At 38.2% G+C, this 16,604-nt stretch overlaps 1 protein-coding gene across 3 annotated transcripts in view; it reads right to left on the bottom strand.

Moving 5' to 3' along the window:
- LOC107225615 (protein tincar) overlaps positions 1-16,604 on the bottom strand; it is a 129,255-nt gene that overhangs the window by 58,077 nt on the left and 54,574 nt on the right. For all 3 annotated transcript variants that reach the window (XM_046735600.1, XM_046735601.1, XM_046735602.1), the window contains exon 2: positions 12,126-12,227. The gene's annotated coding sequence lies outside the window, so the exon portion shown is untranslated. The remainder of the gene's footprint in view (positions 1-12,125; positions 12,228-16,604) is intronic.

Below are 16,604 nucleotides of genomic sequence, written 5' to 3'. Positions count from 1 at the left end.
TTGCGCACCCTTGAGTGATCTTAAAGGCCACATGGGAGAATGGCAGAGCGTGAGGTAAGACTCGGAGGTCATTTCTTACGGATTGAAAATGTAAGTGTCGGCCGTGAAAAATGGTTTCCTGGGATTTCGTTTTCACCCAAGCCTCCGGGGGATACTTGTACCAATTTTTTTCCTCGGGTTGTGCTCCCATGAAAGCACCATTCGTTGCACGGTGTAGAATCTCTGCCGAATGGATATTAAAACTGGAGCGATTAAGCGCGGCAATTGCTACGATTAGCAGCACTCGAGTCGTCATCACGTGTCAGCCATTAGCAGACCGTAAGATTTCTTTCGTACTGCACATATCAGCTCCGTACTACACAATGCAGGATTTTTTCGTTACTTCAAAGGAATAAGTGAGATACGCTGCGGAAAAAACATATCATCAGATTAAAATATATGAATACCGTGGAGCAGTTACTCTGCCATTTTACGGACCCGATGAGTCGGCTTCGTAATTGGGTCGTAGTATAAACCCTGACTTATCGCGCTCATCCTCTTCTTAAAAGGATTCGCGAGCTGGAAAAGGGTGGCTGAAAAGACACAGGTCTCGATTTAGGGAAGGTGTTAAATTGAGGAGCGAAAGTACATTAGTACGACCAAAGGAAGCACTCGAGCCTGCTCAGCCTTCACCGAAATAAAACGAGCGTGAACGTGAACCAAGAGCAGAGTATAAGACTGTGCCAGTATAAGCCAGTGTAGGATGTTGAGCAGTAAAAATTATAACTACATCATATCGTTCTCGCGATGATCTAAAGGAATTCTACGTACGGAATACGGGATATAAGGATTATGCGCCACTATACGAATATCTGTAGCAAGCGGCGTTGAACGTAATTACGTCATGAGGGCAACGGAGAGAAAATTGCAGTTGACAAGTTTCACGGAGATGCTGCTGCAAGGAATATGAAGGACCGTGACTTCGCGATCATAGGTATATGCATCACTGTACGTAGCAACTCGGTAAATTTGCCGGTATGTTGTTGAATTATTCAATAAATTCAGTGCTCCGAAGGCATCCACCTGCTACCACCACCCTAGTTGGCTGGTTCGAACTTTGGGAAAATTCTACGCTTCGGTTATAATTTGAAAATATTTTCATCAGATTTTCCGATCCTGCTTGGTATATTCTATAAATAAATAATGAATCTAGAAGCAATCTGATACCAAGTTCTACATGACTCGTTAACGGAGAAGCCTTTGCATATAGATTTCACGAAACACAATGTATGATATACTGTGATACGACGTATTTAGGAGTAACAAGTCATCCTGTTTTTTCTCTCAAATCGTATACAGTTATTTAAAGTCACTTCTTTACCGAGTTCACACTGTAGCTACCACCGTTGAAAACATCAAACTGCAATTGGATAAAACGGTAGACATTGCAGTATTCCGTGTATCAAACATCCTCCTTTCTTTTCCGCCAAGTTCATTCGCCATCCATAGAAATCTAGGATGCACCGTCATCAGAGATTCATAATATAATTAAAATTGAGACGAAGGTCTTTGCATTGTGCGGTTGCGCGCTTCGGTGGAGAATCTCTTAGCGGGTGTGTATATTATACAACGGACATAATAAGGGTGAAGTGGCGACGACGCAAACCTGCGGTATAACCCCCAGCTGGTACCGTACTGGATCAGGATTGCCCGTTAATTAGTTTACCGACTACAGACCGCGTTCCATTCTCAAGGGAACCCTTCGCGATCTACAGTATTGTGCGGCTACCAGGAAGTATAGAGGAAACTGGTCCGACCTCCATCCTCTGCAGTCACTTTGGTCTTGTTCGCACCCACTTTTGCGTGCCATGATCTTTTCTCTGAAAGTCCGCTTTCCTTCGACCGTTCACTGACCGCACCTTGACTTCGCTAATCATAACAATCACGAGATAACATTGGTAGGTCTCGATTAGCAGGCGGGTCGACAGCGAGGAAGCCTCAGACGATGTTCAACCAACATGATTATTTTCACGACGATATCGTTGTTCTTGTCAGTTTGTTATCACAATGGCACAAAAAATGATTCACAAGGAAGTTCGAAAAAGAAAATATTCATCGTCTATCGCCATGCGAAAGGAGTTAGATAGTACTGGAATCGAATTTGTATTTAATTATTCAAATTTGGTTCGGGTGTCGGATGGTTGCAGAAATAGTGACACTCTTTTGAGCGACTGATTTAAACCTGTACAAAAATATTTCAACACGATGAAAACTGGTACGAGTACCTGTGCAATGGCTGGAAAAGGCACAATTCCGCTGACGGGCATTGAGAAAGTTGCTCTTCCAACGTAATACAATCACGAAAATGTTGCATTGCGCTAGAGCGGACTTTCCGTTAAACAGTTTGACACTGCAAGAAGCGATTGGGCATTATATCCTCCGAACAATGACTGCCAGACTCCATTGTTCTTCATCATTTAATATCGACATAATGGATCGATTGATAGAAGTAGACACACAGACCACGTTGTTCAAGCCTGAACTCTGCCATACCGTTCTAATCCTATTTACGATATCACAAAATCTCTGATCTTTATCATCACCCCATTGGATGCATTGTCCGTCGATAGCTACAACGAATTAGAAAGGATCTTGTTACAGAAACAAAATGAACAAAGGTAGCTCAGAGTCCGTCAATATCCGTTAGTCGTAGAGCATTACTTGCAGGCGCGAAAATCTGTTTTTCTTATGCAAATCATCTCTCATAAGAGCTTTCGCACCGTCTATAACATCTCATGACTGCAACGAAGAATCGATCAAACATCGGCAACTGAATCTCACACGATCTTTCTAATTTACAGAATGTGGTTGTACATCATTAATGAAAATCCAATCATGGTTGCTGATGATTTTTCAGTCTTCAGAAACGCCGGTACCGTGACGAGAGGAGCTTCGCAAAGCTTTGCACTATCGACGGTGTAATGCGGCGACTGCTTTTCGTGCACGCTGTAGACGCCTCTACCTACCACCCACGGTAGGAAAGGATTACACCGGGATGAACGTTTAATCCTTTAGGATCTGGTTGCGCGTCGGAGTTGGCCCTGCAGGCGTTTAGCGGTGGGTGGAATCGGGTATTGATTGAATGCGGAAAAAGGGCGCTACGGAGTCCAGACGGGAACGCCCGGTTAGAAATGACTGTTCCTCATTGTCATCCACAAATCGGGTGGAAAAGTCCTCGCACACCGGAAGAGATACCGGCCTAGCTGTATGTGACCTTTCGAGGTATGCAAAGATCCAACGCTTTCACCGTTTATCTTCTTCGCCAGATTTCTGCCGAAGTTTTCGCGTTGCTTTAGTTCAAATGATATTCAAAATCTTTTTGTACACCAAGCTTTGACTGAATATAACGTGGATTTGAACTTTTTTTTATGTAATGTTTGATGCAAATCGTTCATCACGAATTTTTCATTTTATAACAACAAAAACATAGCAAAACTGGAAAAATAATTTTTGATTCGAAACAAATCTTTCCAAGATTCTGAAAAATTAGTAAATTGTGTTTATAAAATATTTGAAACGCATTAACGAGATTTGTTCCGTTTTGATTAAATAAAATCAAAGATTTTTATCTTAATTAGAGTTGAGGGCTTTTAAACTGCAAAATCGATAGATTAAACCACTTTCGATCGAACATCACTTGTTCATAATTTTTTTGACATGTATTTTGCTATAATGGAATTTGAATTTGAAAGCAAGTGAAATCTTGATTTTCCGAAAAATTTGACTAATCTACTCTTGATCGACTCGTCAATTGGTATCTTGATGAAAACATTGTATTGGTATGCGTAAAAATCAGTCCAGCACATAGTCGTGCCTCGTACCAAAATATGAAAGATTGATTATCGGGTCTGTCAGATTCATCAAACTTCGGAAATACATAAGGGTCGTTTTTAACCACCGAGCCTTCCACGAATGCATTTCTAAATCCGGTGGCACGTCGCTGTATTCAAATTGGTAGTAAACGGTAGTGGCTGCTGCACAGCCTATTCGGTACGCCATTTGAGTAAATCTATACGGATGGATATAACCAACAGTGGATGGAAGTAGGTACCTACTTTTCCTAGGTCGCCTCCAGGCTTCCATTTGCAGTTCGAATGAATTTTAAGCAGTAAAACTTTTCCTGCCGCCTTGCATAATCGTTCGAGAATATTAAATGGACGTAGGCAAAAGTCACGTCATTTTCGTTATTGAAACCGAATAGAACGGCGGGTAACCAGCTAGGTAACAAAGTGAACGCGTTAGCACTTCAAGTGGGACACAAGGAACCGCAAGCTCGATCTAATCGATCGTGATAAAATATTTTTCGATCCTAACAAACGACTTCAATTCCTTTAATAGATGCACCGCCATTTTTTACTTTGTGAATTTGACCTCAGATTAAATTAGCCGTTCCGAAAACAGTTCGATCAGAGATTGATAGATTTTTGAGTGCAAAAAGTAATTTATCATCGACGTTTAATTCATAATTAATGCGGTGTGTGTCATTATTGTATAATTGGGATATGGTGGATAAGTACATGTACGCGGACAGCTGAGGTTGTAATTTAGACCTAATTACACCGGAGCAATAGGGTACGGGCTGGCCGAAGTTTCGCCACGAGTTTCTAATGGAAATAGATGCGTACAACAGAGAGCTCGTTTGCTAAGTGGCTTTCAGGTCATCCTCGTATGTTTTGGAACGGGATATTTACAGGACATTTCGAAATGGTATCCTGAAAATATTCTATACATACTATTACTTCACGAACACCTTCTCTTAACATAGAAAAAATTATTGAGTATCTGGGCAACGGATGAAAAATATTCTCGCGTTTAATTCATACATTTTCTTATACGATTAAAATGCTCCTTTGCACTTGTTCGTTGTTCGAAAGCGATCTGTGAGATTATGCCTATGGAAAATTCGAAAAATATCTGTAGAAATTCAGAATGAAATTCACCTGCAAAACATATTATATCACCTTCGACTGATTGCGAAACATATCGAACCCTACGAATCAAAGTTTTGTTAAATTATTCAACCATATCGTTTCATGAATAAATATTGGGATAACTATTGAGGAAAAAAAAATCACTTAAATTCTGAGCTTACATCCTGAACGAAATGACATTCATGAACTTAACCTACCGATGTTTGTACAGGAGTTTAAACTATTCGTGAACTGTTTAAAACTAGCTGGTGCAGAAAGAACTTGACCAACCATTAAAATTCAGGTACATCTGTGTATTTAGCGTAGCTACGTTTCTTTCGAATCGTAGCAAACATCTTCATATTCGAAAATAGCGCAGCCGTTACTTCAAGACTCGTCGTGATTAGTAGGGAGGCTTACCCCGGTTTAATTTGAAAACTATCAGACCCTCGAGCTTCTAGCTTAACGAATCCATTGCGGTTTCTTTACAGCGAAGTACAAGCGTGAGCTTATTGTGCGGCAGTGCAGCGTTTAAATTCGTATATAAAAATGAGCGATTTTACAGCACGCGCGTCGTGACTGTAAACCAAGAGTACGTCGGTGGTATAGACTCAGTCGTAAACGCACTCCGAGCTCTATTTCAGTTTCACATGACGGATTTACGAGGGTAAATGTACCCCGGGAACGGTGCCGGCGGTCGTGCAAATCGCGGTGCACAGGCTGGGGATTGGAGCGTTTTCGCGTTTTCGCGTTTTCGCGTTTTCACATATTTCGCATCCCTCGATGTGAACGCAAATTTGTGTACGTCCTCCTCGTCACGTAGCAATATGCTGTAATGGAGACGGATGGCACTCTAAATAAGCCTTCCGAAACATTTCCGAACGTGCCGAATCTGTCCAACCGATCCGGATAAAGTTGCGGTGAAAATATCGTTTCTCGCCCGGCTATAAATCACTCGACAATAAACCAATGTCGGAATCTAATTAATTGATTTTCCCTACAGGTCACGCGGTTCTTGAACAACGTTGAGAGCTCTCCATTGAAAATGGCCCCGCCGTTGTTGTGTGCGAGTACAAGTCAGCGAACACGAATTGAAGAAAAGTTCGAAAAGCACTTTCAAAGAAGTTTACCAAGAACAACGATAAAAGAAAAGAAAATTAATTTTCATTCGTCAAAGTGTTCGCTTGCTCACTTCGATTACCTGGGGGATAAACGAATTTGAGAAATGCAGAATTATCAAATATTTATAGCATCTTTCGTGCAGGTGAGAAAAACAACCCCCGAATTTTCGTTTATTCGAATAGTTTTCAATTCACAAATAAAGTGACCTACGCTCCTTGATAGCCAAAAAATAAGATCAAAAAGCAGAAAGCTTTTCAACAATTCACAAAAAAAAAAAAACAGAAACTGAACTTGTCAGGGTTTTCACTCGGAATAAAAAAAAAAAGGTGAAAACGTACCGAAATAGTGTCACTCTGTTTGAAGAGAGATGAAGGGAAAAAAAATGTTTGAGAAGTAGATGATCACAGAAGTCGGATCCTTAACAAGAAAGAAACTGTATAAAATCTGTGAAAAACAAAGAGCTGCGAGGAAAGGAATACGAGAAAGTGGAGGGTGAGTCTTGGCCTCGTGGAGAGAGGGGTGGTTCGAATTTTTGGTGACTCACCAAACCCTGGCCGAGCTCTCCCTTTTCTTCCCCAGTTTCCTTCTTGCTTCCCCTATCCCGAGGCTCCCCGAACCTATTGCGATAAGTCGTACAGGACGGCGAGTCCAGAACTCCCGAACCTAGTCGATGCACTTCTTATTCTCCATCAATAACAATTACAATCGGGAGAATTTGTACCCGCCTGGAACAATAATAGCCGAGTATATCACGTGTGGCGGGATGCTTGTATCCGATCGGAGGAAAACTTCAAAAACGGATTAAATTTCGGCTGATTCAATTCCATCCGATTTCCAATAACGTTGAAACTCTCGATAGGCGGGTAAAATACACGTTTTCATCGTTCGTTCGTCCCCCTTCATCCAAACTGCTGTACGCTATAATTAATAACTTTAAAACGACAAGGGTCACTTCGATTTAGAAAATTTCTCAGGACTTACCACTTGACTGAAATCGTACTCTTACAAGGTCAAAATTCAGCCTATAGAAGCTTTCGCTTTTAATCAATCCGATTCTGCAAAAGCATTCGAACGAATCTTGACATCCATCAGAGTATAAAATTAAACAGAATGAACTGAATTCGTTTAGTTTTCGAGGATGTAGGGGATTAACACCACAGTACAGCCAGGTTAAAAATGTGATTGATCCCGACTATTTTTTCAGATCTTTTTATTAAACTACTCAATTATTTATAAATATTTGCAGTGATTTTTAAACTGTATTTTCTATTCCAAACGTTTCAAAATCGGGCCAATAAAGGATCGACTTTTTCAATTTTTTTGGTCAACTAAAATACTGTAGGTACGAACGTTCTGAAAATTCCAAATAATTCTCAAAACTTCTATTTTACACTTGGAAAATTTCTAGACCGGTTCCCTTAATGTGGGACGATATTTTACTCTTTTTTTGGTACGTTGAACTTTTTTTTGTTATCAACTTCATAATTAAACCGATCTAGAAATGTTCTAAGTGAAAAACAGAAATTACAAGAATTTTATTAAAATTCTCAGACCGTTTAAACAACGTTTTAGTTGATCAAACCGACTAAAAGCGTTGAAAAAAAAATTGGATAAAATAAATCAGCACGTCAAGGACTCGGTCTTGAAACGTTTGCAAAAGAAGATACAGTTTCTACAAGTTTTTCAAAATTTTGAAATACATCCTTTTCAAAAACACTCGCAATATTTATAAATAATTAACCAATTGCAAAAAAAAATCTGAAAAATTTCAGCGTACTGTTTCAGAGTTAGAAAAATTGGAGAAAAAATTTTGAACAAAACGAAAAATGGCGAGGGTCGCGCGTTGGTTGGATTCGCATGGAATTCCCCATATGCACGGGGTCAAAAGAATCGGAGTGTCCGTTGTTCTTAACTATTCGTGAAATGCGCGGTGAATCCCGGTGAGAGTAACGGTTAAAGTGGGTAGAACAAATCCAGCTCGGATCTGCACGCAATTTGTCGCCGTCCATGAGCCTCTGTCGCGTTTCGTACAGTACCATCAGTCTTCGGCCCCCATCGATCATCCCCCATATCTCGCACTATCCGAATATCCATTCTATTCTGTAAGTCTTACGTATTTCCCTACTCCTGTTAGACTGGCACTTCGTTTTGTTCGCTGCATAGATCGCGTTAAGGGGTCTTTGTGTAGAATAAAAAAAAAAAAAAACGTGAAAGTACCGATATGATTTTTAAAACTTTGCGGTATTGATTACAACTAAGAAATACAAGGCTTCACGCGAAGCAACGATTTGTTTTGTTGAAAGGGAGTTTTATTCACGTCGATGTTTGCGAGAAACGAATTTATTCTGTATTCCGATATTCCGTCTTCAACGAATCTGGCTGTAAAAAGCTTTTAGCACGGTTGTAGATTTATTTTATTTTTAATCGAGTTCGAGATCACAAAAACCGCATTTCTAACCTTTAGCAAAATCTAGCTTCGTGTTTCAGTTCCATAAAAAGCGCAATGAATAGTTGAAAAAACTGAAGAACACGAAACAAATATAATAACTATGTAAGAACTGTATCGTCAGTACTCCTTTAAAGCACCTAAAAGTTACAGCGACACATCCTCTTAGCATTTTTTTAACGCTATTATCGAGATACATTTGGAGTTCGATTTGATATCTCTGGAACGTTTACGTTTCGTAAAATAATGGTGAAAATAGGTTGAAGTTGCAGCGTCAAACTTGGCCGACGATAAATGAAAATGAAATTAAAAAGTATAGGATCGCTCGAGCTTACAATTAGATCAGTTTAAGTTTCAATTTCGTGAAAATCTGAGATGATTCTTGACTCTGGTTCTGTACAGTATAACTATAATTTATTAGTCTGCGATCTAAAATGTATAATCAAAAGAAGTAAGTAGTCCTAGGTTCTGTTTACCGTTGCACGCAGTTACATGGTAAGTAGAACAGTTTAAATTTGAAATGCTTTGATTGCTCGGTTCAGCCAGATTGCTGCGGACTGACACTTCCGCCTCAACCTTTACCATAAGCAAAACTCAAATCTCGGGGTGTCGACGAAGCAGGACCACGCGCCTCGGTTTGCTAAAACACAGAATTCATTGAACCTGGGGCCTGAAATAGGCTGCAATGGTCTGCATCGTGCTTTTACATATTACACCCACGCCCCGAGGAAACCGATGGAACCTAATTAGCAAGTACACAACTTACATCGCGTATACGCGCTTTTAATTCTTTGATGAACAAATCTGTTTCCGATCATTTTTCACACTTTTGATTCAAACTACAAGAATTTGGTTTCATGTTCATTAGACTGTATAAAAAGAATCATTTAACTTTTTGTCAAAATTCAAGTCGAAAATATTGTTCGAAATGACGGACAAAAAAAAAAATATGCTGTGCAAGTTTCACCTTTTAATACTAATATTTAGAGGTGCTTCTTCGCGATTTTCTAAGGACCGCAAGGTCCTTTGTTGACCTTTGATATTAAATAACTTTTGAAAGAGGAGATTTATCATAAAATTATACAAACCATTTTTGTAGAGCCTTCAATTCCATATAAAAATACGTTTTGGTCTTAATCGGTACGCTAATGCGTTGACGAGTTATAAAATTTCAGAGTTTGAAAAACAATTGTCCCGTGTTATTTAAATGGTAAATAGAAAATCCGGATGACGCACCTCCAAGTATTAATATTAAGAGCTGAAACATGGTCAGCATTTTTTTCGTAATTTCGAACAATATTTTCGATTTGAACTGTGAAAAAACAAATCATCGATTTTTTTATACAGCCTAATGCTTATATTTTCGTAACCGAGTGTTTATTAAAGATATTATAACTCATTGTGTAAAATATTATCGTTTACGGTTATAATTGCAATGGAAATAAAAAATAACTCGATTCGAATGATTATTCCAATTGATGTGATTCGATTAATTCAAATCAGGCTTAGATAATTAAATCGATAGTGAACTCGATATGACAAAGTGACTTCAATTTCAATCAGCTGAATATTGCGTTTCATAAAAAACAGGCCACCCTTCAGATGCTGAAAAAGTTTTGGAACGTACCAAATTATTGGGTTTTAATTACGTAAAAGGCTTTGCCGATTTGCTTATCAAGGTGAGTGAGAAATTTATGCGATTAACCAAGTGTCTGAAAAAATCACTGAAAAAAAACGTGTCTCCTAGTCTATTGAAAATTAATTCTTCCAAATAAACGCAGTTATTTGAGTCGAGTAATCGTCTGCGAACTAGATTAATTACTTGTCGTAATAAATTTTTTCAACGCGATTATACAATTTCAAACCATGCAACATTGTTTCATAATTTTTTTTTCTCACGGCTTTTCGACTAAACTTTGCGTCTGATGTTTGCTGATGAAATTAGTTGGAATTCACGGTAAAATTCGCCCAGTTATTGACAGTTATAAATAGCTGTCACCAAAGGGGGAGAATTTTATCACGTGTCACGTGTTCCATGCGTGTAATTAATCCAACGTATTTGGAAGGAAAGCTTACGCCGTGTCCGTGTTATACGTGTGGCGAAAAATCAATTATATATCACAGGCGTGTGTGCATTGGAAACTTGGCAACTACTTAGGCTGTGGTTTTGCGGTGCGAAGGGCGAAGATAGTCGAGGAAAGGGTGTATTAGTGCTATTGTGCACAGATATCAAATACACTTATCTACTATACAAGCAACCAGAAATGCAATCAACTCTATTTTCCGATATGGACGCTCGATTCACGTTCTCCGCTTCTACCGAGTTGATTGAATTAGGACGGTTCGCTTTTCATCGCTATTCGTGTTACATATGTGTATAAATTCATGTGTGCAGGGTGGTTGTATAGCAAGACTTTGGAATATTGGGATTCGATAATTTTAATAGCAATGAACAAAGAGGCTGGAAGTTTGAAAAATATTTAAGTTGACCTATACACTGAGAAAAATTTCATTTGTTACAGTAACTAAAAAAGAATAGTAACGGATACCAGACTTTCCGGTAACGGCTGGAAAACTGATTTTCATTTTGTATCTAGAACTGTATTTTTCGATTGTCGTAAAAAATGAAAATAGTTAGGGACTGAGCGGTAACCGGAACTAAAAATTTCTATCAGTGTAGCGGGAGAGAATTCACACTACGCAAAACTGCAACAATCGATTTTACTTTGAATTCGTGATAGGTGATATTCTAGTGAAAAAATTGAACAAATTTCTTCCAGTTGAACGTGAAAATCTCAGCTAGGCCAAATTCATCTCCGAAGTTGAAGTGGTAAAAAATATTGGTGAGCGGTCAGTAATTACGTTACGTGAAACTTCATCGTCAACGAGATCAAGAATTCTAATCCTTCGTTGTTTCACATTTCATAGATTGGCGAAAATTTGTGAACAATTTCATAAGATTTCAAACGGCAAACACTTTCAGAAGTACAGCTGACCGAAATAAGTTCTGCGAACTTGAATTCAAGTAATTTGAGAATCGGAACGGTTAGTGTGCCTGCAATTGAAATTATTTTCAATTTGAAATGAATTTTGTGATTAAAATTATGTAACGCGGATATTCCACACTAAATTTTGGTATCCGTCAATCGAATCAAATATTCTACGTGCCAGAACGCAATTCAGCTGGGTTTCAGTTTACCCACAAATATCTATACCCGAAATAGCTGTTGATATTTATCAATTATTTGTATTTTCATCAACGCCAGGTGTTGCTGTGTGTGCGTACACGATCTGCACGTATATAGTTTACAGTGTCAGAGATCGATGCGTCCGCATAATTCTGAACCTGGACTCCAGCGAAGCTTACGATTAGATCTGCCCTCGAATAAACGTTTGTCAGTAGCTCCCCATTTTTACGTTCATACTTGTCAAAAAAATTGAACCATACCAACGGATGAGAAAGAGAAAAACAGTCCGGCTACACGGTGAACAAAGTTTTATGTTTTCGTTGATAGCAGTATTCTCTTTTTTTTTATTCACAAAAATTCAAGGCTGTAACGTGAGCACGTATATTCAAATTGATAGAAAATAATGTCGGAGTGACGAACCTTGTTTCGAAGTTTTGCGGAAACAGTCTTTCTCTGCAACGATGTGTCCTGCGGTAGCAACAATTCACCTGCAGGATATCCGTCTGACGATTTGATACCGAACTGCAACAAGACAGAAATTTGCTTGTTAATATAATTCGGAGAATTCACTAATGAGATGGGATTACATCGCTAACAGACTGGTCGACATCACGAGGTATAAAAATTGTACGAGAATAGACGATTTTCGCAATTAATTACGTTGTAATTACAAACTACGTTTACAAATTACAAATGTAAATGGTATTGGAATTTTCCAAATACTGATCAATTCTACTAAGAATTCAAATATTAATTACATTCCCGATTTTTAGTTAGGTTTGTTCTAATTACACTTGAAATTTGTGATTGTTATTGTTCTAATTACATTTTTCATATTTAATTGTAACCGTTCCGATTTCACTTGTAATTTGCGATTAAAAACGCTGTGATTATTACATTGTAACACTGACATTTGAAATACTCATTATACTTCTGATTTGTTATGTAGAAATTTCAAACACAAATTACAATTGCAATATGTTATTACAATGTTTCTAACAATGAACTGCAAGTCTAATCGGTATATCTTGTCTTTTACTTACAAATGGCGATTGTAATTAGTTACATTCTCCAATCAAACATTACAATCGTACACGGACAGACTATTGGTACCAATTTCTTTGCTCCGTTGCGTATTCATCATTACAATAAGATGTACGAATTCAGAGATAATCGAGGTACTGTAACAGTTATTGCGATAGCGTGCAACAGTCGTGAATTATGATCATCTTGGCGAAAAAAAGTTTCGAAACGGTTTTATTTACAGTTGGAAAATTAGGAGTGTAAAAAAGTGATAAGGATAAACATAAAGTTTTCCAAAAATAATTCCGAGAGTAAGTATTTTGAATAACATAAATTGTAAGAAATGTGTGAATCTTCGATACTGTCAGTAAGAATGCGTGTAGAAATGAAAGGCACTCACGCTTTCTGCAACTGGGATTGGAGAGAAATTCCGAAAAACTCTACCTCGATTATTCTTAAATTCGTATATTTTATTGTAATATATAGATAAGCAATGAAACAATCATTTGTACCAAAAGTTTTTCCTCGTAACTCGGGACTTCAACGTAATTAATTACAGAAAGTAATCAGTGGTGCTCGACACTTGTGTATAAAAACTTAAAAATACGATCGTCAACCACTTTCGCTTGCCAAGGAACGGAAGCGCGGAGATAATTTCTCCCCTGACTGTCAACTCTCTTCACCGTGCGACCTGAGAGTGATGGCTGGTAATGACAAAAATTTTTCACAGCTTCTGCAACCGGGTTTTCCAAACCGTGAAATTGAAATCCCACCAAATTACAGGAGCTGTGGGTCAACATAAGTATAGGTGGATGTACAGTATACACAAGTAAATATTACGCATAGCGGCGGCGTTTTAACCGCACTCAAAGCATCTCAAACTTTTTCTCCCTTTGATATAACTTTTACTCGAATTAACCTTCTCTCCCCTCGTTCGCACTTCAAGGGGAAAATAAAGATAATTCAAATGTGTCTAATTTTGAAAATACAGCATTTCGAAAAGAAGTTTAAATCAGTCCATGTTTCAAATACAATTACGATACAATAACTCGTTCTAAATCTACCGCGTCTAATACCGTCGAATGTATTTGTCGTTTTCTATCTTTATTTAAATTGTATTGAATTTCCTTCATCTTAAAATCGTCCATTCGGCTTTATTTCTTCAAATCTATCATCTGGAGTATGTAATAATGGCATATTTTACTGCTTCCCTCCTCGTCAACGAAATGGACTTTTTGAAATGTATAAAAACCCGTCGAATTGAGGTTGTGTTAAAATTCATAAATGTCTGTCAAATTCAACATTCGAATTTGGAAATATAAGACTTATGAAACTTGTATCCCACTAATGGAGCAAGTAGCTTCGATTACGTAACTTACGCCCAATGACACGGTGCGTAAAATTGCGTCGTCTGAAAGTGCGCATGCGCCGAAGTAAGCCCAAGTGTGTAAAATCAAGCACTCCGGTTGTGCGCATGCGCAAACGACGTTTAACCGCGTACTGATCAAAATTGAGCCACTTTACATACGTTCCACAGACTTCGAAGATCGATCTTTCTAAGCAGGCGTTGGGGGAAGAAAAGCTTCAAATGTCTTCAACCAAAAGAAGCATTTCACACGAATATCTTATTTATTCTTTGTGACCAGCTTCGCCAATATTCAGTTTGATATTCAGATGCTTGGAAGAAAAGCACTTCAGAAAGAATAAATTCTTCGGTTAAAACATCGCGTCGCAGCGACAACATCAGTCTCACATTCTGTATCAAATAGCGTATACCATCTCGAAAACAGTTACGGTTGAGTGCCTGCCAATATATGAGGGTGAAAGTTCGGTTCGGGAACATTTTCACTGATACCTATAGATGTGAACACCGTACCTATAAATGCGCGTGTTGACGAGCTTATGACTTGTTCGACGATATTGTTAACAATAAAAATAACGAGAACTGCCAATAGCTTGCGAACTAGAGGGACGAATGATAGGGGAAGTTGGAAATAGAGGTTACGGAAGAAAACTAAGGGAGACTCGGAGTCTAAATGGCTTATTAATACGTGATCTAGTCGTGGATCGTGTCATGTTGTCAAGTTTGCGACGTTCTGTTCACATTTTCCTCTCCTACATCCAGACGTGTTTGGGGTGTCGTTGAGGGGTTGGCAAAGTTCCAATGGAAGTTTCACTGAGTCACGAAAAGTACCGAGCATTCGTCCACGACTAAAAGTGTTCCTGCGTTTGCGTTATACATGTTATGTACGTATATATGCATATGCATATAGCCATAATAACAATATCCATACACGTCAAATTCACAATTTGAGGATTTCGAATGAAAACCGTAAAGTATAATATTACACAACTGTGGAATTGCTACGAGAATCTTATTTCCAGAAATTTAATCTAATTATTTCTAGAAATCCATACTCAGCGTCTTTTTGTGCGCCAAAAAATAATTCGATATGTTTGTCTGCTGTTCCTTCAAAGGTTTTGAACTTTACGATATTAAATAGATTTAATCTCGTGATTTACAGTTCTTTTTTTTTTTTTTTTACCAGCGACAAAACTGTAAATACGAAAGTTTATCATGGTACAAATATTAAGGTGAATTGCAAGAATCTTTTCCAACGGGAAACAGATATGTTGAAAAATAACTTCTCGTCTTCAATTAAAAACTTGCTATTGTGCCGATTTTTACAACCGAAAAAATTTATCGAAGGTCCAAGGTTTGCAAACTGATAGAACCGAGGAGCCGGAATCTACGTAGTGCTAAATGTAGTGAACAAAGATTGTAACGGTGGATGGAAGAAGGGAAGGATCGTCATCGGACGATCGGTTCAAATGTTGTGAGAAAATTGACAGGCGGTTTCACCGTAATATTGAAGCCGAGACCTTTTGGGGACGGCACTTATAATTACATCGGAAATCGGAAATCGGAAACCGGAGGGAAATGCGAGGGGAAAGGGCGCCGATAAGGAAAACGGAAAGAGTGGATGGAAAGGTGGAGATACGAGAGACCAATTACAGAGAGGCATCGTTAACCCGATCCTACTTGTAATAGAGTTCAAATTTCACCAGCTCAGCGCTGCGGAAACTCGGTGATATTTTAGAAAAGCGTTTTTTTGTTTATTCCAAGTTGAGCTTCGCGCCGAATAGAGCTTTAAGGATGAATTTAGGCCTCGTCATCTAATACAAAAGTTAAGAGAATGAAAGACAAAAAAAAAAAAAAAAAAACCGTTTCAATTACCAGCAATGTTATTTGCGCCAATATGATGGTGCAAGTGCACAGAACGACATACCTGGTATGTAATAAAAATTCTTTTAAGCGAATTCGAACAACGAAAACTGAGATATCAATGGTTCGATGGACGATTTTACAGTCAGAACATTCGAAATTATTAAACTCTGATATTTTTTATCCGTTTCTAATAGTTTTGAGTTTATTTTACTGCTGAGTAGTATTCGTACAAATCTATTTTATCCACTCTTGAGACAACTGAATGCCCAAATGTTTTTCAAACAATCTCTAAAGATTTATATGGTTTAAAAAAAAAAAAAAAAAATAACTCCAAAAATCTTAGAATCGGATGAAAAACACCAGAGAAATCATTTTGAACGTTCCAATGATAAAACTTTTTCGTAAATTGTTGATATCTTAGTTCGTGTTATTCCAATTAGTTCAGTTTCAATTATATCCACAGTAAGGATGTTTTTTTAATTCCTGTTCATTATCATGGGATGCAGGTAAGATTGATTAATATTTAGTAAACGATTTTTTTTTTTTTATTCTTTTAGATACCAACCGGTGTTTCAGACGGTGGAACCATTCCGCCTTAATCGCTGAGTACACATAATTTCCTTCAACCGAAAGATCCGACGCCCGCG

The sequence above is a fragment of the Neodiprion lecontei genome, chromosome 3 (assembly GCF_021901455.1).
Source record: "Neodiprion lecontei isolate iyNeoLeco1 chromosome 3, iyNeoLeco1.1, whole genome shotgun sequence".
Taxonomy (NCBI): domain Eukaryota; kingdom Metazoa; phylum Arthropoda; class Insecta; order Hymenoptera; family Diprionidae; genus Neodiprion; species Neodiprion lecontei.
Note: the sequence above shows the minus strand (reverse complement) of the source record. Positions and strands in the feature narration are given on the sequence as shown.